Genomic DNA, 26,495 nt, shown 5'->3' on the forward strand with positions numbered 1-26,495 from the left:
GGCTCGAAGCTGCAGTTGGGCTTGGGTCTGCTCCACAGACATATCCCTCACCATCCTTGCACCAGCAGGTCAGTTACGTGAGGTTTTTTTCCCCCATGGTGATAATACTGGCACAAGTAGGCAGGTGGAAACACGAGATGCCTCCTAAGACCAGGCTTAGAACTGGCACCATGTCACTTCCTCCTACAGTCCATTGGCCAAAATGGGTCAGGCAGCCATGCCCAAAGTCAAAGAGCGGGAAAGATTACTCTACCTCGAGTGGGAGGGACTGCGACGTCACAGAAAGGGATATGGACACAGGGAGGAGTGGCAAGAATTAGGACCAATAATTCAGTCCACCACAGAGTGGTGAAACATGTTCACTGCCACTGGGAGACCCGATGAGACAAGGACCGTGAACTGGCCACTAATCTAGTCAAGACGTAGGTCACTGGCATTCTTGGTAGGAGGTATTATAATAGAATGGTAAGGCTAAGAGCCCAGTTGGAGTGGGCGGAGGTGAGGATGGGAGGTGAGGAAGAGGAGTGTCAGTATACAGACCACTCTCTCAGGAACATTTGCTCTGAAGAGGTGCAGAAAAATGGTGCAGTAGCCTGAAGGAGATGTGAGGCTAAGCCTAATATGTTTTTAAATTTAGGGAAAATTAAGTCCTGTTTTATTTCAGTGGGAAGGATCCAGTAGAGAGGAAGAAACTGATGATGCCTGAAAGAAAGGGAATACGGGTGCTGGCGAAAGGGGAAGGGGCCCAGGGCACAGATGGAAGGGCTGGCCACAGATGGGCGGGCAGGGTGCAGAGCTGCAGGCATTCCCGTGACTTTGGTGGTGGGAAGATCTGGCAGTTGGTCTGATTGTACCTATTTTCTTTATGAAGGATAGTCTGAGGTCAGACCGAGAACGAAAGAGGAAGGGGTGTTGAAAATACGCAGAGAGGGGAGAAAGTGTGAAATGGTTGCACTGTGGAGAGGGAAAAGGAATTTTCTAAGAAACCGTAGTAGGATTGTCCAGCAGTTCAAATGCCCATTTGAAATTTATGCCATAAATGTGAGGTGACTCCATCCAGAGGAGCTGGGTAATTTTCTTCGGCAGGGTTCAACTGCTCCGTTGCAGGTGTGAAGTAAACAGTGTGATTTAACCACAGTTGGGTTTTCTCCAGGTGGATCCGAGAACAGCGCAAGGAAGTTAAGAGTGTTTGCAGGGGATTTCGCGTGCTGGATTATGAAATCTCAGCTGGCTGAGAAGTGAAGACCTGAAGGGAGATAAATCCTGAAGAAACCGCAGAGCGATGGCCTGGAAGTCTCTGGTAGGAGGACTGGTGGAGCGGAAGGACGGGAGTGAGGGAGCTGGAGGGCTGGCAGGGGGTGGGATCTTTGAGATTTTAAGGATGGTGTAGACATTCAGGGTTCTGAGGTCTAGGGCATGACCAGGAAGCTAAGGTGGGGCAAGAAAAATGTATTACTAGGGCTAAGGCACTCAAGGGACTTATGGGCCAGGGTGTTGGATGGGTCACTAGCATTGATGCTAGGTCACCAAGAGTGATGACAGTGGAGGAGAAAGAGCCTGGTGCTAAAATCATCAAGGGACAGAGAAAGTGACCAAGAGGATGATAAGGTGACACTAATTAGGAGGAGGAGGAGCGGTGGGTAGTAAACCCTGATGAAATGCATTCCAAAGGAGCTGGGTTTTTGAAGGTGGAAGAAGAAACAGATTGGGAACTTCAATGCTGAGTGAGGACATCTCCAGGCCGTCAAGTGCATGGCCTGAGGGGTAAAACAGCCTCTATTGGAGAGGGCTATGGAGACTGCAGTGTCCTCAGGGTACAGGCTGGCTTCAGGAAGAAGGAAGCCAGGGTCCTAGTCTTGGAGGAGACTCAGAGTAGAAGCACGGAGTAGGGTTTGGGAGCGAAGGAAGGGTGGGCACCACGTAGGGTTTGGCAGGTTCAGCAATGTGGGGTACGGGTGGGGCTGAGGTGGGTGGGCGTGAGGCACGATGGGATTGCTTTCCCTGGGCTTTGGAGGCCCGGAGCGGGCATCAGGGCAGCCCCTTTGTGGCAACTTCCCAGATTCCCCCTGGGGGACTGGGGGTGAGGAGTGTTTGGACTTCCTTTTCGGGGAACCCCAATAACTTTGATTGCTCAAGCTTCTCCGTTAGGCCTTATCATCTACTTCCTGCTGTCTTCAGCGTTCTTCCGTGTGAATATCTTGTTGCCTCAATTAGACGCGAGTCCGGGCAGAACCCCAGCTATGCCACTCTGCACCCGCTCAAGTCCAACACAGCACCTGACCCGTCAGGGCGCTTCACAGCTGTTTGTTCATGGAGTTGGATACAAATGCGGTCATGGTTTCCCTTTAAGGCCGAGGACGGGGCCCGTGCTGGGGGCAGGGGAGGGGGGGGGGGTCCCTCTGCCCGGGCGCGCCCCGCCCCCACCCGCCAGCTGCCGCGCGCCCCTCCCCGCGGCCGCCGCGGGCGCCCAGTAACCCGACGCCGCGCCCGCGCCCCCCCGCCCGCCTCCGAGCGGCCAATGGCCGCGGCCAAGCCTCCGCCGGGAGCCGCTGGCTGCGGCGCCGCCCCGGCCGGGCTGGAGCGGGGGCGCCCGGGGGCGAGGGCCTGCCGGCTGCGGGCCCCTCCGCCCCCGCCCCTCGCCGCCTCCGGGCGCGGAGCCGGAAGGCAACTGCGCCACCCAGAGGGCCCAGCCCTCCCCTCCCCGGCCCGGGAGACAGGACGCTGGGGACCCAGGCCCTGCTCAGGGGTTGCCAGCAGAGAGACCTTGGGCAGTCCTGGAAGCTCTGAACCTCAGTTTCCTTATCTGTAGTGGAGGGTGGTACCTACCCCCTCTGAGCGGGGCGATGTGAGGACCCAACCAGGTGAAGGGTGTAACAGTCCTCGTGTTAGCCAGGGCGGGCCAAACCCAAGTCACTGTGACTTGTCCCCGCCCGCCCTGCAGCAGATGAGAACTGCAGCTCTTCCCACCCCCACGCCGGTCCCACTCGCTACCCAGGGGATTCCCTGGGTTCAAAGGCAGCGCCTAACCCAGCTTTCCCTAACACCCCAGCCGGGCCTCTGCTGCGCTCGCTCCCAGGCGGAAGTCAGCTGGGGCGGTTTAGTGACCCTGGGGGAGGCAGCTGGAAGTCCATGCTGGGCTGACAGGATGGGGCACACAGGCAGGGCGCCTTTCCAACTACTGGTTTATCTCTTACCTACTTACTAGGGTGTCAGACGTGCAAAGAGGAAAACCTCACCAACAGTGCCCTTTTCCTCCTCGGATGATTATAATTGCTCGCCCCTGACTGTTACCGTCGATGGGCTACAAATACTTGGGTATTTAGTGGGACCTTCAGTGATCGTGGTACCTAAAAGAATAGCAAACGAGAGCTCAGGAAATACATTATAGCCTGAAAGAAGAGGAGGAGAGAAAGTTTTTGTCAAGGATGCATTATTTGGACATTCACAGCCCCCCTCACCCCCAGGATGGCAGGGCATGGGTCACCTATGGTGATGAGGACACATCAGGGTCCCCAGGTTCTTTGCTTCTGTGCCCATGTCCTTAACAGGCTCCCAAGTTGGCTCCTGGAAACTGCAGCCCTGGCTCACACCCTTTCTCTGCACTGGCCTGGCAACCCTTGGGCACCTTGCCTGGGGCATGGTGTCACAACGGTAAACTGCTGGCTCTTCCCTGGGGCTTAGACTCCAGGGGCTAGTGGTCCCATCAGGCCCTCTGCCCCAGATGGATCCAAAGGCAGGAAGTGACTGGGGAGTCTATGAGGGTTCCTTAATCAGGGAGAGGGAGAGGCCCACCAGTCCGGGCCTGATGTTCTGCAGGCTTCCTGAATTCATTTGCTTCCAGACCTTTTCAGCCTTGCCAAGCCCTGTGTGAAAGATCAGAACAGCTGGAAGTTTCTAGCAGGAAAGCACCAGGTGCTGAGCAGGTCCTCGTCTGCCTTAGAAACAGTTAGGGGCTGGGGCGGTTTGGGGTTGGCATTCCTGCTTTGCAGACAGGCAGGAATTGCTCGCTCTTGGAAGGCAGTGCCACCCCTGAACCTGAGGTGGGATGGCAGTAAACCCAGGACACAGGGCTGGGGACGGAAACTAGGAGCCTCCTCCCTCCCAAGCGACAGGACGACGACACAAAGGGCCTCCTCTGCTGGCCAAGCAGAGGGGATGGGCTCACTGATGGGGAGGGCCAGGACTGTCACCCAGTTAGAGCCAGGCGGCTGCAAATGAAACACAGGCCTCGAAGGCTCAGACAGGCACTCAATCTCTCCCAGAGCCAAGAAATCCTGGCTAGAAACTTGACTACGGAGCAAGGAAAGGCACCGGGAAATACTTGAAACCAGGCGAGACCCCTGGTAATGCTGGACTCCTGACAAACAAGGAGCAGAGCCAAATGCTTTTTTCCCACTTGGCCCAAACACAAAACGGAGCTGGCCAGAGAGGACCCAGGGGAGGTGGCGGAGGAGCTGAGGAGGGACCCAGCAGGAAGAGAAAAATAGGCAGCGGGGTAGTTTTTACCCTGCTCAGACCCCAGAGCTCTCACAGGGCAAGTCAGCAGAGGGGGAGTTCCCGCTTGGCTTTGCCCAAGGCCAAGGTCACTCAGACCCACTGGAGGTTCTCACGAGGGGCTGTGGAAACTTCAACGTGGCAGCGTGGAGTCGCTAACACCCAGTGGCCAGGCTGCATGGGTCAGCTTCCACTAGAAGAAGGGGAGTTTGCAGGGGCAGCTGCTGAGGGAGAGCGGCACCCCCACCCCCAGCCCCAGGCGGTGGAGGGACTCACCTTGGCCCTCAGAACGAGCTTAGTCCTTACGCCTGGGCTCAGCCTGCTTTATTTCAAATGAATCTGCACAGTAGCATGTTATGGATAAAATTTATAAACCTACTAAGCAATGTTCTTTTATTCATATTTCCTGTAATGTGTGAAGGGGAGTTACTTTTTTAAAGTTCTAAAATTAGAGAAAAAAGAAAAATCATTCTGTGTTGAGGATGAATTCAGTGCCTCAATTCTCTTTATCCTTTGCTGGATCTTGGGGGGTAAAAAAGGAATAAAAAGAAATATGCCACAGTACGAAGCCTTCTTCTTTAAAAAAAAAAAAAAAAGCTTCTTTCTGAATATAAGTAGAACATGATCTATAAAAAGAAATTCAGACAAAAGGTATAAAGAAGGGAGCAAAAAAATCACCTACAATCCCACCACACAGTGGTCGCCCTGATAGCACTTTTGTATATTTTTCCTGTACTATTTTCTGTGCGTGCAGATACATGTTTTTACATGAGACAAAATTATTAACATGAGTGGTCCTAGGCTTTCTCCTCCCCCTGCCCACTGAAGAAAATCCTGAATTTGTCTGTTCGGTTTCCCCTCACTTCTGTCTTCTAGAGAGAGGAAGAGTTATTACGTGCTGAGAAGAGCTAAGTTATCTACATAACAAAGCAATGCAGTGGGACGAGGAAGAGGTCCAGAGCAGGGAAAAGTCAGGAGCGTGTTCAGACTGTAGCCCATTCGAGGCTGTGGAGCAGCTACAGGGCAGAGAAAACTGGGCTTGGAGGAAGGAGCCTCTGAGAGGGGCCGATGTGATTACAACCTGGAGGCTTTTTATTTTTTTATTTTTTATTTTTTTGAGGAAGATTAGCCCTGAGCTAACTACTGCTTGTCCTCCTCTTTTTTTTGCTGAGGAAGCCTGGCCCTGAGCTAACATCTGTGCCCACCTTCCTCTACTTTATATGTGGGACGCCTACCACAGCATGGCATGCCAAGTGGTGCCATGTCGGCACCCAGGATCCAAACCGGTGAACCCCAGGCCGCAGAGAAGCGGAACGTGCGAACTTAACCGCTGAGCCACCGGGCTGGCCCCTGAAGTCTTTTTAATGTTCTTCCAGAAAGGTGATTAAATAATGGAATTTATTTTGTATTAATTTTGCCCATTAAACTATGCACTAAGTCTAAATAGAGACTGAACCCTGTGGTCTCCCCTCTCATTTACAAGGGTTATGTTGTTTAAAGATGAGGTCATATTATGCTTTCTTTCTGTATCCTTTTTTAAATAATTAAATTTCATGTTCAGGTCACTAAGTGACTTGTTGTGTTGTCCTTTTAAACAGCTGCATGGCAGTCCTTCATTTGTCTTCACCGTAATTTATTTAACCCCTCCCCTGCTGATGATCATTTACGTTATTCTATGTTCACTGTTATCAGCAATTACTCAGAGGCTATCCCTATGTGTATAGGTCTCTGCACCCTTGCTGACTTTTTGCTTAAGATATATTCCTAAAACCATAACTGCAGGGTCAAAAGATAAGAACGTTCAAAATTTAGCACACAGTGCCAACTCACTCTCTGTAAAGACTAAGCACATTAACACAGCCACCTACACAGCTGGATTCTGCTCTTGAATGGAGTGGTGCTGGCAAGGGAGGTCCCAGTGGGCCCAGTGGGCTGAGACACTGGGAGGGAGTTGAGCCTGGGCACGTGGTGGGGGGAGAGGTGAGGGCCATCCAAGAAGGCAAGAAAGCCCGTTGAAGGCTCTGTGGAGGGTTACTTTTGCTACCCAGCATACTTTCCTTTGGGGAATCACACTTTCCCCATCCACAGTAACCCATTCAGCCCGTGAGCTTTGGGTGGCGCTGACCTCATACCTTCTCCCCGACCCCATTCTGGGCTGGCCACGGGGGTGACCATGTGACTGGAGCCAGATCAGTCAGAAGTCTCCAAACCCTGGTCAAGGGTTTGACCCTTGGATTGGTCCAAGGACAGACACATGACCAAGGCAGGAAGAAGTCTCCTTTCTTGCTCTCTAAGCATCATGTGACACCAGAACTGGCAGCAGTCGTTGGCTCCCACCACATGAGGGCTGCCGAGATGAGCAAGGAGCTGAGACATGGAGACAAAACCCTGAAGCATCGCCAAGCCCCAGGATCCAGACATGTCTGAAGCCAGCAGGGTCCATCTCGGACTTTTCGTTTACAGGAGCCCATAGATCCCTTTTTTCCCCAAATTGTCACTAGATTTTATTTTTTAAGGATTGGGTTTTTTCTTTCTTTAGTTTTTTAATTGAGGTAAATTTCACATAGCATAAAATTAACCATTAACCATTTTAAAATGTGTGGTTCAGTGGCATGGAGTACATTCACTTAGCATGATGTTTTCAAGGTTTATCCGTGTTGTAGACTGTTTAAGTACTTCATTCCTCTTTAGGGCTGAATAATAGTGCACTGTGTGGATATACATACCACATTCTGTTTGTCCATTCTGATGGACATCTCAGTTGTTTCTACCTTTGGCTATTATGAATAATGGTGCTATGAACAGTCATGTATAAGTATTTGCTTGAATACCTGTTTTCAGTTCTTTGGGGTATATACCTAGGAGTGGAATTGCAGGTCATACAGTAATTCTGTTCACATGTTCCTTTTCTAGTTTAAGCTAATGCGAAGTGGGTTTCTTTCATGGAAAACCAAAGGAGTCCTGACCTACTCGGGCCTTCAAAGACAAAGGAGGGTGGCCAAGTGGGGAGCAGCGAGGGAAGTGTTCTGCCTGGAGAGGCTGGCCAGGCGGCAATGGAGATGTGGGACCCGGAACAGGGAGGAGCACATGCTCGAGTGGGAGCACCACCGGACAAAGTATTTTCTGGGCAAGTAGCAGGGCCGTATTGTCTGGAAGACCCACAGAGAAGAGGACTCTTAGAGCAGCTGCTGCGTTGGCAGCCCCGTCTGTGAGAGGAAACGCCCCCTCCTTCCTCTTTTTCTTCCTCCTCCCCTTCCTGCCAGGGCTGGTGCAGAGATGAACCCACAGGAGTAGTCTGGGGGGCAGAGAACACATTTTCCTTTTTAAACGAGAAGGGTTTGTTTCGCTCTGTGCTCCCACGGCTCTGCCAGGGACCGATTTCTCCACGGTGAGGAGCCGCAGGTCAGCCCTCAGAACCACGTTTGAGGATGGCCAGCCACCTTCCAACATGGCCACTCTGCCCGGGACTCCAGGTGGAGTGAAGCTCCTGACCCATCTTAGAAAAGAAATCACTCTCTGCTCCTGCTCCTCTGTGCCTGCCATCCACCCAACTCTGCTCCCCTGATGTTATCAGTCCATTTGAGGGAATCAAACCAGCACAGTTGAGATCCATATTTCTGCTTCTCTAATTGAACACGGGTTGAGACTCTCCTCGGAGTCAGTGTTTTCCCCGCTGCAGAATGTACTACAGGTAGAAAGGGATTCTATTGAATTCCCTTCACATTGAGCCCCTTCTGTGTATGTGTCATGCTGGGCAATGAAGGAAGAGGAGCTGGGCAGGGACAAGGGGTGGCAGGGCACTAGAAATATGAAAAACCCAAGGCTCCTGACCCCAAGGAGCATGCAGCTCATGGGGGAGACAGACGTGTACCCAGGGGAGACAGGTGGCAGCATAAAGCAGAGCAGACAAAATTACTACGATAGGGAAATTTGGTTTTAGATCCTTCCTCATGAATATTTATTTACTTAGTTTAATATATATATATATATATATATATATTTTTAACTTAGATTATTGATTTTAAGCCTTTCTCTTCTTTTTCTTTTTTTTAAAGATTGGCCCTGAGCTAACATTTGTTCCCAATCTTTTTTTTCTTCTTCTTCTCCCCAAATCCTCCCAGTACATAGTTGTGTATTCTAGCTTTGGGTCCTTCTAGTTGTGGCACATGGGATGCCACCTCAGCATGGCCTGATGAGTGGTGCTAAGTCTGTGCCCAGGATCTGAACTGGCAAAACCCTGGGCCACCGAAGCGAAGTGGGTGAACTTAACCACTTGGCTGTGGGCCGGCCCCTAGTTTAATATATATTTTAAAAATTTAATCAAAGTAATACTTTCACATAGTTTAGGAGCTGAGACCTCTTACCAACAGCCAGCACCAAGCTGCCAGGCAAGTGAGGGCGCCATCTTGGAAGTGGATCCTCCAGCCCCAGTCAAGCCTTCAGATGATTGCAGCCTCAGCTAATATCTTGACTAAAACCTTGTAAGAGACCCTGAACCAGAGCTGTCAAGGTAAGTTACTCCTGAATTTCTGACCCACAGAAACTGTGTGAGATAATAAAAGTTTATTGTTGTTTGAAGCAGCTAAGTTTTGGGATAATTTATGTTACACAGCAATAGAAAACTAATATATAATGTTTGCTATTATTATTTTCTTGGGTCAACACCGTGAGCAAAGAAGCTGGGGACGGAGATGTTCTGCCTCAGGTGTGCTGTGAGCAGTATTAATAACTGAGGATACCTTGCTGCTAGGTTGTGCATAATGTGATGGGCTAAGGACCATCTGGACAAGTTACAAAGCTTCTTTTGAAATGACCAGTTTCACACCCATCTGAAGTGTGCTGCAGAAGCCAGTGGTCTCAGGGAGGACCTGCCTGGGCTGACAGACCTCATTCACATGACCTCCAGGGCTCAGGTGACAAACATTAAAATGAGAGTTATGGGCTATTGATCTAATGCAGTTCCCACAGTTAGGAATTGATGGAGCACTTTCTTTAGAAAAGGCAGTCCAAGCGGCAGGTTCATTTGAGTCTGGCCCACCTTTCCAGCGTGTGGAAGCTCAGCCCTTCGCGTGAAAACCTCTGCAGTATTTCCCAGCGACACTGGCTTCCTTCCCTGTCACCAGGAGCTGGACGGAGCTGTGGGGCACATGACAGCTGCGTTTCATCAGCGAATGTGAACTCATGTCCAAGAAGTCCCCACCCCTCTCGGTACCTGAGATTCTGGGAAATCAGCTCTATTTTCAGCCTCTAGGTTTCCTTGTCATTATGAGTGCTGAGCTCCTCGGAAACAGGTGGCCACCGGGGAGCTGAAAAAGAGGAAGATGAAGTGAGACCCACACAGCCCCGCAAGGAGACAGTTCTAAACCCCGAAGACTGGAAACCGTTGTCCAAAGTCCTTTGGGCAGTCACCCCGGAGACGTCCGCTGTGTTTGGGAATACATCTGGCAGGGCTTCCCTCAGGAACCGAATGGTCAGCCAATTTGAGCCTCCTTCCTTGAAAGAACTTCGATATAAAACATTTGAAAAGAGTGTTTTAACACTTCTGTATTTCTTGCTGCTTATTCCTTTCTTTCCTGGCTTTGCTGCTCAGAGACAGACCTTCAGTCCAGCAACAGCTATCTCCCCAGGGCTCTACCGGAAAGCGGTAGAGAGGTGACCACTTTTCAATTATCCCCTGTCCCTGGGAAGAAAGAACACAGAACCCAGGTTTGAGGTTTTGAGGACCAGGGTGCTTACGAGTCTTTCTTCCTCCATCACAGGCTCATGGACTGTAAAGGAATCAAATCCAGCCAACTGGTTATTTAAAAGCCTTCGCTTAGCATTTGATGAGGCGAAGAATGAATTTTGGATTAACCATTAAAATTGACGTCCAATTCCCAGCGGAAATTGAACACGTCCAGGCTCTGTCTAGAGGGTAAATGAGGAAACTGATGTCAAAAAAGTGAAAACTGGGTTTCTTAGAAATAAACAAAGTTTGTGTGGAAGAGAGGGCTCCCCCACGTCTCCTTGGCCTCCACTGTTGTCCTCCCTGAGTGGACAATATCAGTACCATAGCGGAAGGGTAAATGGTGTGTGAATAAGTTGTCCCTAGCAGCAGCTTTAGACAAGGCTGGCAGTGAGAGAAAAGCAAAAATGAAGTCAAAGTAAAACACCGCCAATGCTTCTATTGCAATTTGCATCACATTACCCATAATGATTTGTAATTTTACATTTAAAGCTATTATCTTTTGGCAGACACCTTGACTTTAAATAAGTGTCTGTTACCCCAAGGGCCTGCGGCAAACTGTGCCTCGCATCCCACAGCAAGAGCAGAGTGAGGAGATCCATGCAGGAGGGCCGCATCCAGGCAGCAGCCTCGCCAGCCTGAGGCTGCACCTCCCTGCTGGGCGTGAGGCTGCCCTAGGTAGACACTTACCACGGTCACTGCTTTCGTGACTGTCATCCTGCCAAGGGCTTTAAGCTACCACCTTCCATTTACTCCCGCTTCTGTCTGCATAGAAAGAATGGAGTATCTCGCATTCCTCCCTTGGTGCCTGAGGACTGTCTGAGAAGTGCACTAAAGGATCGTCTCTTGGTCCCTGACATCTAGGAACCTACAGTTGCTTAAAAACAGCAAGAAAGCTCCCCAAAGAGCTGCTTGCAGGATGAGAAGCTGGATGGATTCCAGCTGGAGTGCCACTTCCCTCACCCCACCTACCTTTAAGTGACAGCAGACTGAGGAATGGTAGGGGGTTATCACAGAACATTCTGGTCCTTTTGTCAGAGGCTGAAAGCTCCTTGGAGCAAATGACTACACAGAAATTCAATCAGAACAGAAGAACAGGCAGAAGCAAACTGAGGAGCCAGCTGGGGGCTATTTTTCCCCAAAATTCATATTCTACACACTGCTAGGTACTAACATTGTTCAAAGAAATAGGTCAATTACAGAAAGTACCTAACCAGTGTCTGGCACATACTACGTGTGTCAGTTAGCTCTTTGTTTAACAAACCATCCAAAACTTAGTGGCTTAAACCAACACTGTTCCTTAGCTCACGATGCTGCAGTTTGGCAGGCTCTGCAGTAGACTGCCTGGTGGGCTGGGGCCGGCTGGTCTAGGATGGCCTCCGTGGGGGCGGCGCCTCTGCTCCACATGGCCCTGCATTCTGCAGCAGGCTAGCCCAGCCTGTTCCCATGATTTCCAGAGAGAGAAGGGGCAGGCACGTTCTCTTGAGGCCTAGGCTCAGAACTGCATAAACAACACCCACTGCCTTCTACCAGGCGAAGAAAGTCACCAGGGCAGCCTGAATTCAGGGAGCGGGGAAATGGCCGTTGCTCTTGGTGGGAAGGGCTGCAAAGTCAACTTGCAAAGCAGCGAGCATAAGGGAGCCGTGACGGATTGTGGCCGTTTTTGCAATCTAGCACTGTAGGTATCAATCCGTTTTGTGAGTGTGTACAGCCTGTCAACCCTTTCCAAAAGGATTCGTATTAACAGGTTGACACACCTAGGATGAGAAGATATTTGGAAAAGCAAGACCACCAGACTGGTAAAGAAGGTAGTCAAAAGGCGACACCTTTATTAATGTGCTTGCTCCCCCAACAGCCAATCCCTCCCCGGGCTCCCCCCCCAAACCCGACTCAGCCCCACTTCCCGCTCCCCTGGATGCAAGCACCTGGCCGGGCCTTGCCCAAGGTGCGTCCTGCCCTCAGGACACTGGCATGTGGTCAAGGAGACTTTCCCACCTTCTGGCTCCCTATCAGCAATCCTGTTCCCTTGTGGGCTACTGTCCTCTTGATGGAGTCCTTTCCGTCTCTCTGGGAAGAAAGGCCTCTCTGCTCCGAGTCAGGGGTTCATTACCCTGATCTGGAATGTCTGTTTCCCTCGTATTTGGAGTTAGTGAGTGGTTAGTAACATGTGGCCAGTGTCTCTGAGACCATCCTGTTCCTCGAGCTGGCCAGATCTCTGGAGACAAGTGTGAAGAAACCCAGGCTTTGCCTCAACATGTGCTGACTGGCTTCTGTCACGGTTTCAGGTGAGACACATCTGTTTAGCGATTTCCCTTCAGGAGTAGGAAATGGGGCCCCTCCTCCTCCTGATTCCCACCACCAGTGCCCTCAAACACTTAACACACGGCGCGCTCATGAGAGCTGCGTTGTGCTGTTTCTTCAGCAGAGCAGACACTGTTGCTTCTCATCTTCCTCCACAACTCCCTTGTGCATAGCCACCTTCTAACTCAGGGTGCGCATATGACACCACACTGACCTACCAGATGGAGGCAGTCAGCCAAGTGAGACTTCTGGAAAAGCTTGTTTTCCTGACTTAAAAAAAAAAATGGACTGACAAGCCCTTGGCCCTTCCTCCTTCTTCCTGCCTGAGACATGGGTGTGAGGCCAGGAAGTGCAGTAGCCATCTTGTGACCATGAGGACTAAAGTCATGAATTAAGGCTGGCAGAGCTAAATGATAGAAGCCTAGGTACCTGATGACTTATTTGAGCAGCTGCACCAGCCCTAGGAGTACGCAAGTTAGTGTAAGTCACTATTGGTTGGATTTTCTCTTATTTGCAGCCAAACAAATTCCTTACTGTTACAGACAGTATCTTTGTTGATTTCAAAGGAAAGTGTATTCACAAAAATATAACTGAAAGAGCTGAATATTCTAAAGAAGTCCCAGAAATAGACCAGTCAGAGAAATCATTGTTCATTTCAGGCTTCGGGTTTCTACTGTAACTTGCTTGGATGGAAAATAAATCAGTATCAAGGAGGGCTAGGATGCCATCCCCTGAATTATATTATTATATTTTATTAAATCTCAGATGCCATCAGTTGTGAGGTGCAACATTATTTTATGTATCACTATCAAAGAAAAAATGTTCTGAAGACATACCACCAGCTGTAAGAAGCACCCCCTCTGATCCCAGAGATTTTTTATTGGAGGGGGGCATCCTAGAATCAGTGAATCAGTGAAATATGGCATATATTTGCTTCCTGGATTATTGTCTGCCGTCCCCACTGGGGGGACGTCAAGACCCTGTCTGCCTTGCTCTCTGCTGAGTCCTCCACAGCTGGAATTGGGCCTGGCGCAGAGCGGGCTCCATAAATATATGTTATTGAATGAACCAAGGATCTAGTCCAGCCTCTCCAATAACTTCCCGTGTCACCCTGGTGGAGCAAAGCATTTCCCTTCTCTGCGCCTCGTCTCTCCGTGATGCGGATCAACTGAACCTCACCAGGACGGAAGCAATAGAAAGCCCCACATAAACGCCACGCGGGCGCACACTCTGCTTCAGCATGGCGAAGCCTGCCGGCCTCAGACGATGCTTCTCCACCATGCCTAGAAAGCCCCGTCTCCCCCAGAGCCCGTTCCTGCTGCGGCTCTGGGCACCACCCTGCCAGCCAAGCCTTTCCAGCGCTCCGCCTGGATTGCTCAGTGTGCTTCCGGCAAAGGCAGCAAAGGCACAAGGGCTGAGGAAATACGCAAGGTCCTTCAAGCAGGGACCGTGTTTCGTAACTTCCCTGAAGTTCTCCAGGAAGTCGCCATACCAGGATGTCATTGCGGTGAAATGTTTTTGAGTAACATGGGCCTGCATCCCGCAGAGACAGGGTCTTGCCTGCCCCAAATCATGGAGCTGGGGCTGTGTGTGCCCCTCCTGCGACATTGACTCAGAAACAGTAAAGATAACAGCAATAAGTCAGAATGAGTGACAAACCCTTTGAATGTGCTCCCCCATTTAAACTTCAACAAAACTCGTCGGGTAGGAAGTAGCTTTATCCCCTTTTTACAGGAAGGGAAACTGAGGCATGGCAATGTTAAGTCACAGTAAGTAGCAGAGCTTGGCTGTGAACTCAGGTGGGTGGCACCAGAGTCTATGCTTGTGACCATTATGCTCTCCTGCCTTCCACTGTGCTTGGCATCGAGACAAGAATAATGCCCAGTCCCTGCTCTGAAAGAGCTCATGCTCAGGGGTAGAAGACAGACCTGCTGGCAGAGATGGGTACACAAAGGGTCACAGGAACACAAGAAAGAGAAAAAGGCCCATGCCTGTGGGCAATCAAGGAAGGCCTCACAGAGGAGGTGGCTGTGATCAGGGCATTGAAGGGAAAGTAGGAGTTTGCCAGGTAGGCGAATTAGGGGCAGAGCATTCCAGGGACAGAAGCTTCTTGGAAGCTGGATCTGGGCAAAGGGAGGCAGAAGGCGGGGCTGAAAATAAGGGAAGGGCCCCATGGGGAGGGAGTTGCCCTGCCTTGGTCAGGGAGGCTGAGAAGGATTTAAACAGCGGAGGGACGGACTTGCTTTCATTTTAGAAAGAGCTCTCAGGTGGTTGCCTAGAGGGTGACTGTGGTGAGATAAAGAGAAGAGCATGACTCACTCACTGGAGTGGACTGTGAGTTTCACACTCCACCTCCGTGAGTGACACCGTGACATGGAGAAGGGAGGGGCAGACAGACACGCAGTGCAGGAGGGAGTGGACGTCCGTGCCTATGGAGGCCTCCCACAGACGGGGCAGGCCTTCCACATGTTCACGTGGAGTGACAAGGGTCCCTGGCAAGGTCTCAGCTCCCACTCCTCAAACACCACCGTCTCTCCAGTGCCTGAAATTCCACCTCCAGAAATTATTCCTCTGGGTTAAGCACTGATCTTTCTTTTCCAGAGTTTTTCTCGTTTTTTCCAAAGTGGTCCTTTTACTTATTTTTTTTTTAATTTCCAAAGTGACACATCTTTCTTACACAAAAAGGAAACTTAAAAACATGCTAGAGATGTCCTATAGTTCCTCCCCAACTGTGGCTGAGATTCTTTTTTTTTTTTTTTTTGAGGAAGGACAGCCCTGAGCTAACATCTGCTGCCAATGCTCCTCTTTTTGCTGAGGAAGACTGGCCCTGAGCTAACATCTGTGGCCATCTTCCTCCAGTTTATATATGGGATGCCTGCCACAGCACGGCTTGCCAGGCGGTGCCATGTCCACACATGGGATCCGAACCTGTGAACCCCAGGCCGCCAAAGCAGAATGTGAGAACTTAACCGCTGTGCCACCGGGCCAGTCCCTGTAGCTGAGATTCTGAGTCTCGCTCAGTACCCATTCTTGCTTCTTTTTTTGGTGGCTGAACTCTAATTATATTCTGGGTGTCAATGTGTCTTGCTAAAAACCTCCATTTCCCAGACCTTCTTGCAGGTAGGTGTGACTAGGTGACTAGGTTCAGGCAATGACATAAATGGATGTGTTCTGTGGGACTCCTGATAAGGCTGCTTAAAGAGAGCTGACTCAGCAGGAAGTAGGAAACAGCTTTAGTCTTTCTTCCTTTCCTCTTTCCAGCCTGCAACCCAACATGATGTGATGAATGGCACTTCGGCAGCCATCTTGGATCATGAGGTAACTTTGGGGACAGAAGTCACATACCAAGGTAGCGATCAAAAGGCAGCATACCACTCCTGGACTGCTCACCTCTTAGATGAGAAAGAAATACATTTCTATTTTTTATTTTGGGTATTCTGCCACATGCAGCCAAACCAAATTCTGTATGACATACCAACCATGCTGTCTTTTTAGAGAAACTAACTTGCCCAATAGTGGCAGCACCACAGCTGATTGAACCTGATGTGGTCAACTGACCCCAAGCTGTAGGCTGCATGAAGCCAGATCCTCCCTCTCAGGTATTAGCAATTACATCAGAGAAACTCTGGTTAGTTGGTGTTGGCGCTTGAAAGAGAAAGTCCCGTAGTCACGAGGTGCAGGGGCCACCGTTTTAGGGCAGCTGTGATGGGCCATGTACAAGCTGACAACTGAGTGAAAAAAGCCATCTGCTGAGAGTAAAGACTGAGGAGGACACAGGCAGGAGGGATGAGGGACTACAAAACCCCAGAGTCAGAGAGGGGAGCTCGCTCAAGGCCACACTGCTCTATCTCCACCAAGTTTCCTGTGGATTCCAGTTTCCTAAAAATAAGCCTTCTTCCTTTTTAACCCAAGCCAGCTTGAGTGAGTTTCTGTTTCTGTTTCTTGCAATTAACAGATCCCTAACACAACCCTACACACTGTCCTGTAATTTCCTTTTCACTTCCTAGGTTCCCTTTTAAAATACCAATGCTCCTGCGAAAGGAATGCATATGTCACTAATACTTTCAGATAAATGGCTTCTGTCATCTTCCTGAGTGGAGGAAGTGAAGGAGGGGGCAGGCAGGTAGCATGAGCTTCAGGGCGGTGGATGCTGAAGGGGTGGACAGTGGCGATGAAGAGTCAGAGACAGGACTGGTTGCTGTTCCAAAGCACAGGGGTCCAAAACAGAGCGTAAGGAATTAGCTGGAAGTCTGCTATCTTCAGATTGGATCTGTGGCTGATACCTAATGCTGCAAAAATTCAAGATTCTTATATCTTGCTCCATCTAAAAGAGTACGGAGTTTCTTTATTCTGTTGCACCAAAAGCTTGCCATCCTACAATTTAGTAGTTTCTCCCACCTTCTCATATCCCAGATGACAAACTGTTAATTAATAAGAAAAAAATCAGGGCTGGCTCTGTGGCCGAGTGGTTAAGTTTGCGCGCTCTGCTTCCATGGCCCAGGGTTTCTCTGGTTCAGATCCTGCGCGTGGACATGGCACTGCCCTCAGGCCACGTTGAGGTGATGTCCCACATGCCACAACTAGGAGGACCCACAACTAAAGTATACAACTATGTACTGCGGGGATTCAAGGAGAAAAAGCACCCACACACAAAAAGATTGGCAACAGTTGTTAGCTCAGGGGCCAATCTTTAAAAAAAAAAAATCAGCATTTTTAGGTATCTACCAAAACAAGCGGCTTTTTCAGGGGCTGGCTTCCGGGAAGGCCGTCTGAAACACCCCCTCCCTCAAAGAGCCCCTCACGGCAAGGGCCAAAGTCGTGACTTTCTTGAACTTATTTATACCTTTTCTCAGCCCACAAGGGATCTGAGGGGGCTGCCGGCTTTCTGGTCATCAGATCATTACTCCAAATTCGTAATGAACACTGGTGATGTGCAGAGGGCTGGAAACACAACAAGCGCTGACGGGAATTGCACGCTTGCTGTGGGCTAGGCATTGTGCGAAGTGAGGTGCGTGGACTTACCCATTCAGTCTGTGAGAGGTACTGCTGTGTTTCATCCAATCGACGATGCCATCGATTGTGAGTTGCACCATTATGTACCACTAAGAAAGAAAGAAAAAAACCCTGTCAATTAACTGGAAGATGCCATACCAGTCAGGATATGCTAGACTGAGCTGTCAGAACACAGAACCCCAAAGTTCAATGGTGAGAGAAGAAAGGCTTATGTTTCTCTCCCCTTAAATGCCCATTTGGTACAGCTTAGCGCACATCATCTTCCCTGTGGGATCCAGGCCCATGGACCAGCCTCCATCTGGAGCTTGGCTGCCTGTTGAGGTGACCCCACACAGTCTTTTATTTTTTTGGTGAGGAAGGTTGGCCCTGAGCTAACATCTGTTGCCAATCTCCCTTTTTTTTTTTGGCGTGAGGACAGTTGCCGCTGAACTAACATCTGTGCCAATCCTCTTCTATTTTCTATGTGGGACACCACCACAGCATGGCCTGATGAACAGCGTGTAGGTCCGTGCCCAGGATCTGAACTCGCAAACCCTGAGTCCCCAAAGTGGAGCATGTGAACTTAAGCACTATGCCACCGAGCCAGCCCCCACCACACTGTCTTTTAAAGCTTCAGCCTGGAAGTCATACATGTCACTCCCCTCCACACTCCATTGGCCAGAGTGAGTCACCTGGCCACCCCTGAGCGCGACAGGCCAGATGTGGGCTCCTCCTGCAGGCAGGGACACTGCAGCAAACAGTAATACAAGTCCCCACTCCTGTCTCAACTGGAAGACCTAGCCCAGTTTCAGAGATATGAAAAGATGAAACCCTGGCCATCCTGGAGCTGATGAAACACAGACCCATCATCCCAGAATACAGGTGAGGACCGGAGGCCTAGGCAGTCATAAGAGACCTCAGAGTAGCAGAGCTGGGGCTTCAGCCCAGGTGTCACCACTTCCACCTTTATCCTTATGGAGGTGTGGCATCTGTGAGGTGCTGGGAAGCCTGGGTTCCTCCCCGCCCCCCCCGCCCCCCCCCAGAGTACTCTCCATTTTTAATCTCTCTCTTTTTTTAAACTCCTTTCCTCAAACATATGTTGAGTCAGCACTGTGCTAGGTACCACACTGAAGAAGTCTCTAGTCCCTTAAACAAAATGTCCCAAGTGGATCAAGGGTCAAAAGGAAGATACACAGAGATCAGCTACTGGCTTTGGAAGAGCATGCACGCAGAGGCTGAGGCACACGTGACCCCTGCCATTACGGGGCTGGCCCTGGTGGTAAACTGTCCCATAAAAAGAGGACTATCTACTCTAGGCAGAGGCCTGGTGGGTGTGGGTCGAGTGCCAAGAAGCGAGTGAGCTGGCCATTGGAATGTGAGCGTGGGTGGGGTGGGGGGAAGTGGCCACCGGCTTCCACTGAGTCAGAGGGCGAGTGGGGGAGGGTGACTGGGCCCCACCTTGGTGCGGGCAGGAAGGAGCGAGGTCAGAGGGTGGGTGGGGCAGGGAGGGAGGAGGGCCGCCTCAGGACGGCAGATCCCTGAGGTCGCTGGCGAACAGGCCTTTGATGCAAACACTGCCCAGTGAAAACCCCCCAGGACCCAGTAGGCTATCCAGAAGGCTCCTTCTGGGGTGTAAATCAGGGTTGCCATGAGAACATCCAGAACCTTGCCTTTGTCTGGTTTACGATTCAGAAGCTGCTGGCTGGGGTGTCCAATGCAGATTCAGAAAAGTAGAGATTTCAGGTCCTTTAGCTGCCATTCCTCCTCCCCAGAGCAGGGGTCTCGACGGTGAGCAAGTTTTCAGACATTTTAAAAATGGGAAATCAGAGAAGCTGAGGGTTAGAAGTGAAAGAATAGAACGGTTGGAGGGGATGTGAACAGAACATGGACATGACACAAAGCCAGCTATGGGATGGCATCACCGGTGAGCTGGGCGTAACCTGAGCACACAGTCCGAGCCCCGCTTTATGCAGTGGGAAGGGATCACCCCGTGCAGAGGAAGTGTGCCCGAGGGAGGCCGGCCCCGCAGACAGCTGCCGGCCTCCCTGAGCAAGCGCTGAGGCCAGGCGTCCTCAGGGCCTGCCTCCAGCGGCAGGAGCCGTAGCTCCCTGCCCAGGGATCCCTGGACAGAAGCTTCACTCGGGCACCCTGTCCAACTGCCCCCAGCCTCCACATGCACCCTCCCAGACCCACCCTCCAGCCTGTCTGGCCATTGTCCCTGCTCACGTCTCTCTAGAGCCTTCTTTCCTGTCCTCCTCTCCACTTGGGCTGCTCTCTCTCCCCTCCATCCTTCAAGGCCACCTTCCTGAATTATTCCAGCCCTGGCTAGACATTGTGTTCGTTCCTGGGGCTCCGTTGACTGCAGGGTGGGGACCTGGCCTGCACTACCTAAAAGGAAAAAGCAGGGGACGCATTGGCTCTTGTAACTGTGGGGAGGAATATGTTTTCCTCAGCCCTCTTAGGGTCCCTGGCTGGGTCTGCAACTTCCCTGGCAGACAGATTAACAGGAGAAAAACATATAAATTCATTTAATAGAAGTTTTTTAGTTTTTTTTTTTGAGGAAGATTAGCCCTGAGCTAACATCTGCCAATCCTCCTCTTTTTGCTGAGGAAGACTGGCCCTGAGCTAACATCCATGCCCATCTTCCTCTACTTTATATGTGGGATGCCTGCCACAGCATGGCGTGCCAATCGGTGCCATGTCCGCACCTGGGATCCGAAGTGGCGAACCCCGGGCTGCCAAGAAGCAGGACATGCGAACTTAACCCCTGAGCCACCGGGCCGGCCCCCTTAATAGAAGTTTTACGTGACACGGGAGGCTTCATAAGGAAATGTTTCTTCGGGTCTGAACGGAAGAAACAGTTAGAGCTGGGTACCTATTTTCTGTTAGGTTTGATGACGAGCAGACGGTCATGGAGGAATATGACAGGTTAAGGAGTAGGAGAGGAGTGCGCTGGGGGACACTCAGCAAGTCCTGTTTGCAGGATTCTTCTTGGCGTCCCTGTCTTCAGAGATAAGGATGCTCTTTCCCTCTGGGAATGGGGGGCACCTCTCACATGGGGGTTTCTGGCCTGTTTCAGGGAAGAGGGGGTCAGAGTGACCTTCCTGCTCTGCCTTTTCTCAAACTCCTTCAGCTTAAAATATTCAGTGTGCCAAGGTGCCATATTTTGGGGTAGCGTGTCCTGAACCCCATCATAACCAATCTGAGGGAAGTTCCAAGCTAGAGCTGGGGGCTCAGGGAGCCCTGGCCAACTAGGGACTTAAACTCCACCTGTCCGTCTGTCCCCACCTGACCTGTCTCCAGGATGTTTTTGTAAAGATTTTATTTTTTTCCTTTTTCTCCCCAAAGCCCCCCAGTACATAGTTGTATATTCTTCATTGTAGGTCCGTCTAGTTGTGGCATGTGGGACGCCGCCTCAGCGTGGTTTGATGAGCAGTGCCATGTCCGCACCCAGGATTCGAACCAACAAAACACTGGGCCGCCTGCAGTGGAGCGCACGAACTTAACCACTCGGCCACGGGGCCAGCCCCCAGGATGTTTTTTTTCTTTAGGTTCGTGTTCCCCTCTCAAGCTGGCTGCCCCCTAAGCTGGAACATGACCTTGCTGCCCCCTATTTCTCCCCTTACAACCTCGTAACCAGGAGAAGTGACCTCCTCTTCTCCTGGCTGGTGGCGTCCACCCCAATGGCTGCGGTGGTGAAGTTGTTGAAGAGAATTTGGAGGCGGATGGTGCCGGGAAGACCAGGACAGTCTGAGCCCACAGATCATTATGGTCACATCATTTGCTAATCGTTGCAGGTGTTCGTTAACCTTGAGGCCTCTACTGCACTGTGACCTCCTCCTAGGGGATTCTCTCTCGTGCTTGCTCTGGTGTCCCCCACATAAGTAGGCCCTCAGCAAACGTTTGCTCACTGGCTGCTGAACTCTCAAAACAAACAAGCCTGGCCAGGACTGCTAATCACTAAAGGAGACCTATCCGTGAAGCTTAGAGTGGATCCGGAATCCTCGGGATCTTTCAGGATCTCTGGGAATCCAAAATAATCAGGGGAGATTCAGACCTGCTGCTGCGGCCATCAGGAATGAAAAGGACCCCAGAGGCTCCCACCCCTCTGGGGAGAGAAAGGCAGGGAGGTCTCTGTGGGCTCTTCCAAGGATGCCTCTTCATCTCCCTCCCACCAAAGATCCCCACCTTAAGGGTTGGGATAAAAATGGCCAGTGACGGGTGGCAGCAGACGGACTCACTTTAGCAGAGATGACACCAAAGTGTATCTTAGAAGACAGTCAAGGGTTATAGTTTGCCAGTTAACATGTCTGTTTGAGGGGTGCTAATTTCTGCGCCTTTCAGCTTTGTGATCGCTTTGTTCCCCACCCTCACATCCCGGGGCTGCCCAGCAGTGCCTCCTGGGTTCACAGCCAGCCTCTCCTCCCTACCTTCCTCAGCTCTCTCTCCTGAGAGCCAGTCTGCAGATTCAAAAGCAGGGAGGGCTACACTCGCTCCTCAGTCTGCGAGCATTTATTGATTAACCTGTCAGTCGATAAGTACTTAGTGAGCATCTGTTGTGTGTATCAGTCATTGTGCTGGGGGCTAAGAGGACCCCTGAGAAGTGTAAAACTGGACCCACTCTCCAGGAGCTATGTCTACACAGGGAGATCCCTGAAGACAGATGATACTGGGCTGGATGGTCTGGAAGTTTCTTCAGGGCACTAATGGCTATAGGCTAAGCAATTCTGTTTGCGCCAGGCCCTGATGGATGGGTAGGCTTTAGCTACCTGTTAGAAGGCTGGGGGGAGGGGCGGGAGGCTATATTCCAAGGACCGGGAAAGGCAAGGAGGTAAGAATACACAAGGTGTGTTCTAGGATCAGGGGCTCGACATGCTTGGCCAGAGCTAAGGATTGTTGTGAATAAATGATTAAAGGTTTCCTGCCATATTGGTTAGAGCTAATGAGTATGTAATGCATCTCATAGCAGAAGAGAGCCAGTGAAAATCTGAGCAGGTGAAAAGCTAAAGTGGATGGGGCTGGCCCCGTGGCCGAGTGGTTAAGTTGGCGCGCTCCGCTGCAGGCGGCCCAGTGTTTCGTTGGTTCGAATCCTGGACGCGGACATGGCACTGCTCATCAAACCACGCTGAGGCAGCGTCCCACATGCCACAACTAGAAGGACCCATGATGAAGAAATACAACTATGTACTGGGGGCTTTGGGGAGAAAAACAAAAAAAATAAAATCTTTAAAAAAAAAAAAACTAAGGTGGAATAGTTTTCACAATAGCATTCGTAGCATAGATGAATATAGCATATATTTCATATAGCATTCATAGCATATATGCATGTAGCATATATTTCATATAGCATTCACAGCACAGATGAATATAGCATGTAGCATATATCTCATATAGTATTCATAGCATATAGCATCAATAGCATTCGTATCCCACTTGCCCACTACTGTCTGTGATGGACTCTATTGGTTTTGCAGTCAGCAACCACCCCCACATCTTTCTTTCTAACAGAACTCCAGTTTTAACAGAGCTCCATGGTCTGTCCCCCATGCAGCCACGTGCCTCAAGGGAAGCCGACCCCACCCCATGCTCCAGAGTGGGTCTGATTGGCCTATGTTGCCAACAATTGGTTCTAGAATAAGTAAGTGACCCAGTCCTGGCCAATGAGAGGTGAAGGGAAGTCCACTAGGGGACCTCTGAGAAAAAGGTCCTTGTTTCTAAGAGAAACTCGTAGGAAGAGACAGTCTTTCTTCTCACTCTACGTTGTCATGTCTGGAGCTGACCATTTCCTCTAGTCTGAGGATGACTCCAACAGTGAAGGTAGCTGGACAGAGAGATGGAAAGAACATGATTCTCTGATGACATTGTTGGGCCACTGAATCAGCCACCCCTAAACCTGCCCTTCCTGTTATGTGGCTGATACATCTCCATATTGTTTAAGCTACTTTGAGTCAGGTTTTTGTGACTTGCAGCCCAAAGCATCCTCATTGCTTCCTCCCAGCTCTTAAAATCCTTTTTCACATTAAGTCCACTCTCCTGGGGAACTCAGTCCCATGGCCCTTTCTGTCTCTCCAGTTCCATCTACTCTTTCCCGTCATTGCCATCTTTCAGTTCCTCCCAGAACCCTTGCATAGCAGGTCACCTTCACCCTTCTCTTGCTGGCTCCCTCCACTCCTGACTCCCTGCCACCCTTCCACACGCTTACCCACGAAGCTACCCACGGGTCCATGCAACTTTACTTTCGCTGCTGCCACACATGAGCTAGGGTAACAAACTGTTGTCCAGGTTTGCCTGGTTGCATTGGGGGACTTCCTGGGATTCCAGGCTTTAAGTGCTACAACTGGAACTGTGCTGGGTAAACTGCAGTGGGGAGTGACCCTATCGGGGGCTGGTGAGGCTGCTGGGGAAAGCACCCAACAATGTGACCAGAGGCCATTCTCAGTGCACGGTCTCCAGTCTCCACACCGGAGCTTACCCTGGCTTGGCAGTCCCATTACCGGGCCTGGCTGGCCTGGCACCATTCGCCTCCTTCACCACAGGGCTGGTTTCAAATCTTCACCATGGCTCTCAAATGGCCTACCCAACTCCCGCCACACTCCCTTTGCAGCTGACCTCTAATTTCACAGAGAAAAGAGAGACTGTTGGCCACAAGGCGCCCCATCTTCTCGCCTTCTGGCTCAGGATGCATCTTTTCCTGCTGCTGGAGGAAGTCTTTCTCCATCCCAATGCATTCATCAGAAACCCAGAGGCCACCCTCCTTTCCTCTGCACCCAGAGCCAGCGATCGCCCTCTCTCCCTCCTTCCCTCAGGACCATACGAGTCTTGTTTGCTGTCTGTTTCTAACTCTCCCTTCAACCTGGCCTCTGCCCCACCATTGCTCTTGTCAAGCTCTCCAAGGACCCATTACTGGACTCATTTCAAGCCACAGCTGGCTGCTCAGTGTGCTCCTGTTGACCTCCCCCTCCTTGAAGCCCACCCTCCTCCCTTGACCTCACCCTGTCCTGTCTTCCAGCTGCTCCTGCTCAGTCTCTGTTTTGGGCTTCTCTTCCTCTGTCTGCACTGGAGGAAGTGTTGGTGTTTCCTTCTCTCCTTCTCAACTGTATACACTTCTTTTGGACAATTCCATCTACAACCACAGCTTCAACTATTATCAAATCCTGACAACCTGACAACTTTTCAATCTGTAGCTCAGGCCAAGGGCTTTCTTTTACACTTTGACCTGTATGTGCTGTGAAGCCATCAGTGTGATCATTAAAGTCCGTGGTTTTAGGGGCTGGCCCGGTGGCACAGTGGTTAAGTTCGCACCTTCCACTTCTGCGGCCCGGGGTTTGCGGGTTCAGATCCCAGGTGGGACATGGCACCGCTTGGCAAGCCATGCTGTGGTGGGCATCCCACATATAAAGTAGAGGAGGATGGGCATGGATATTAGCTCAGGGTCCGTCTTCCTCAGCAAAAAGAAGAGGATTGGCAGAAGATGTTAGCTCAGGGCTAATCTTCCTCAAAAAAAAAAGTCCATGGTTTTAGAGTCAGACAGACCTAAGTTTGAGTCCTGGCTCTACCATTTATTAGCTGTGTGACCTTGGTCAGGTGTCTTAGGCTCTCTGTACTTCAGTTTCCTCAATCGTAAACCAGAGACCTACCGTAATGTACTTACGTTATGGGGCTGCTGAGAAGATTAAATGAGATTATGGAGAATGCTTAGTACAACGTCTGGCTCATAGTAACAATCAATCAGTTATTTTTATAGCATTCGGTTGCTTATTACTCATCTTTTTGTTTTAACCTTTTATTTCCTGAAGTGACAGGCACTAAACAATTTAAATCACTTAATCATTAAAAACAAAAAATAAAAAAATCCATGAGGTAGGTGTTATATTCTCTCTTGACAAGTGAAGAAACTGAGGCTGAGAGACAAAGCATCTTGCATAAGGTCCCAGACTAGTAGTGGCCAAGCTGGTCTTTGAACAGACTGCTGCCAGTCCTTCTTCTCAGCCACTGCAGTTAACCCATCTCCCAACATATTCGCTTCAAAATGCATTCTCTTTTCCGTGGCTTGCACTTGCTCCTCTGCTTAGAATCCCATTTTGCTGGAAGGATGTCAGCATTTACTTTGTCAGCAAAAAGCAACCCTCCAGGGAAAGGAAGGGTGTGGAGGGGGAGGTGGTGCTAGTCTCTGCGCTCGTGCTCTCTCTCTCTCTCTCTCTCTCTCTCTCTCTCTCTCTCTCTCTCGATCTCGCTCTCGCTCTCTCGCTCTCGCTCTCTCGCTCTCTCTCTCTCACTCTCTCTCTCTCCAGCCCCTCCCCCACCCAACCCATCAGGAGGCCCCATCCTCTTCTCTCCAACCATCTCTCCTGCAGATCTTTCAATGGGGCTATTGCTGCGGGCCCCTGCGGGTGTCCGGACCCAGTAGGACGTCAATAAATAACTGTTAAGGACCCCTGGCTGACCCTAGCCTTGCCCCCCAATTCTCCCTCTGCTCCCCCACTAGGGTGACATTGCTGACACCCAGCTACGTTCATTTCATTCTCCTAAAGGTCCTCAATGCCCCCCTCCATTTCTCCAGGACAAAAGGTTAGGGAGATTCAGGCCAAAGAGAAGTCCTGTGTGAAAGCTTTCGGGGCCCCTTGGAGGAAAGGGAATTGCCAAGGTTTGAGCCTCTCAGGTTTAGGCAGGATCCATCCTCCAACAGCGGTTGGGTTTGAGAACCCAGTAGTGGTGTCCGGGACAATTTTATTTCTCTCGGCTGCCTCCCGACCTCCAGTAGCTGCCCCATCACCCCAGGAGGGGTCAGTAGCGAGCAAAAGGTGTTGCCATAGGATAGGGCTGGTGACCTTGCTTCTGGGCTTCCTATCCTGTTCCCCGGGCAGATGTCCGAAGAAAACACTCTGGCCAGACAATTGGTCTTTCATTAGCATCTTTTCTGGCAGTCTCAGGGAGAATTTAGGACTGGAAGCGACTGTAAACGCGATTCTTTGCCCCCCTCTGC

General features: G+C 50.7%; 2 long non-coding RNA genes across 4 annotated transcripts; one reads left to right on the plus strand and one right to left on the minus strand.

Annotated features, from left to right (window-relative positions):
• Positions 1 to 911: 911 nt before the first annotated feature.
• Positions 912 to 10,478, plus strand: LOC111768085 (uncharacterized). Of its 3 annotated transcripts, none has more exons than XR_011426429.1 (3): positions 912 to 1,069; positions 1,154 to 1,300; positions 5,371 to 6,066. It is a non-coding gene; the product is annotated as an uncharacterized lncRNA (long non-coding RNA). The 3 variants fall into 3 exon arrangements; XR_002800120.2 differs by lacking the exon at positions 5,371 to 6,066 and adding an exon at positions 8,837 to 10,478 and having other exon boundaries at positions 925 to 1,069; XR_011426428.1 differs by having other exon boundaries at positions 931 to 1,069; positions 5,671 to 6,058.
• On the minus strand, positions 9,039 to 19,875 carry LOC138917854 (uncharacterized). The gene is made up of 4 exons (XR_011426430.1): positions 19,739 to 19,875; positions 19,183 to 19,344; positions 17,543 to 17,622; positions 9,039 to 9,800 (listed from the first exon to the last, which is right to left on the minus strand). It is a non-coding gene; the product is annotated as an uncharacterized lncRNA (long non-coding RNA).
• Positions 19,876 to 26,495: the final 6,620 nt, after the last annotated feature.

This window comes from Equus caballus, chromosome 15, assembly GCF_041296265.1.
Source record: "Equus caballus isolate H_3958 breed thoroughbred chromosome 15, TB-T2T, whole genome shotgun sequence".
NCBI lineage: Eukaryota > Metazoa > Chordata > Mammalia > Perissodactyla > Equidae > Equus > Equus caballus.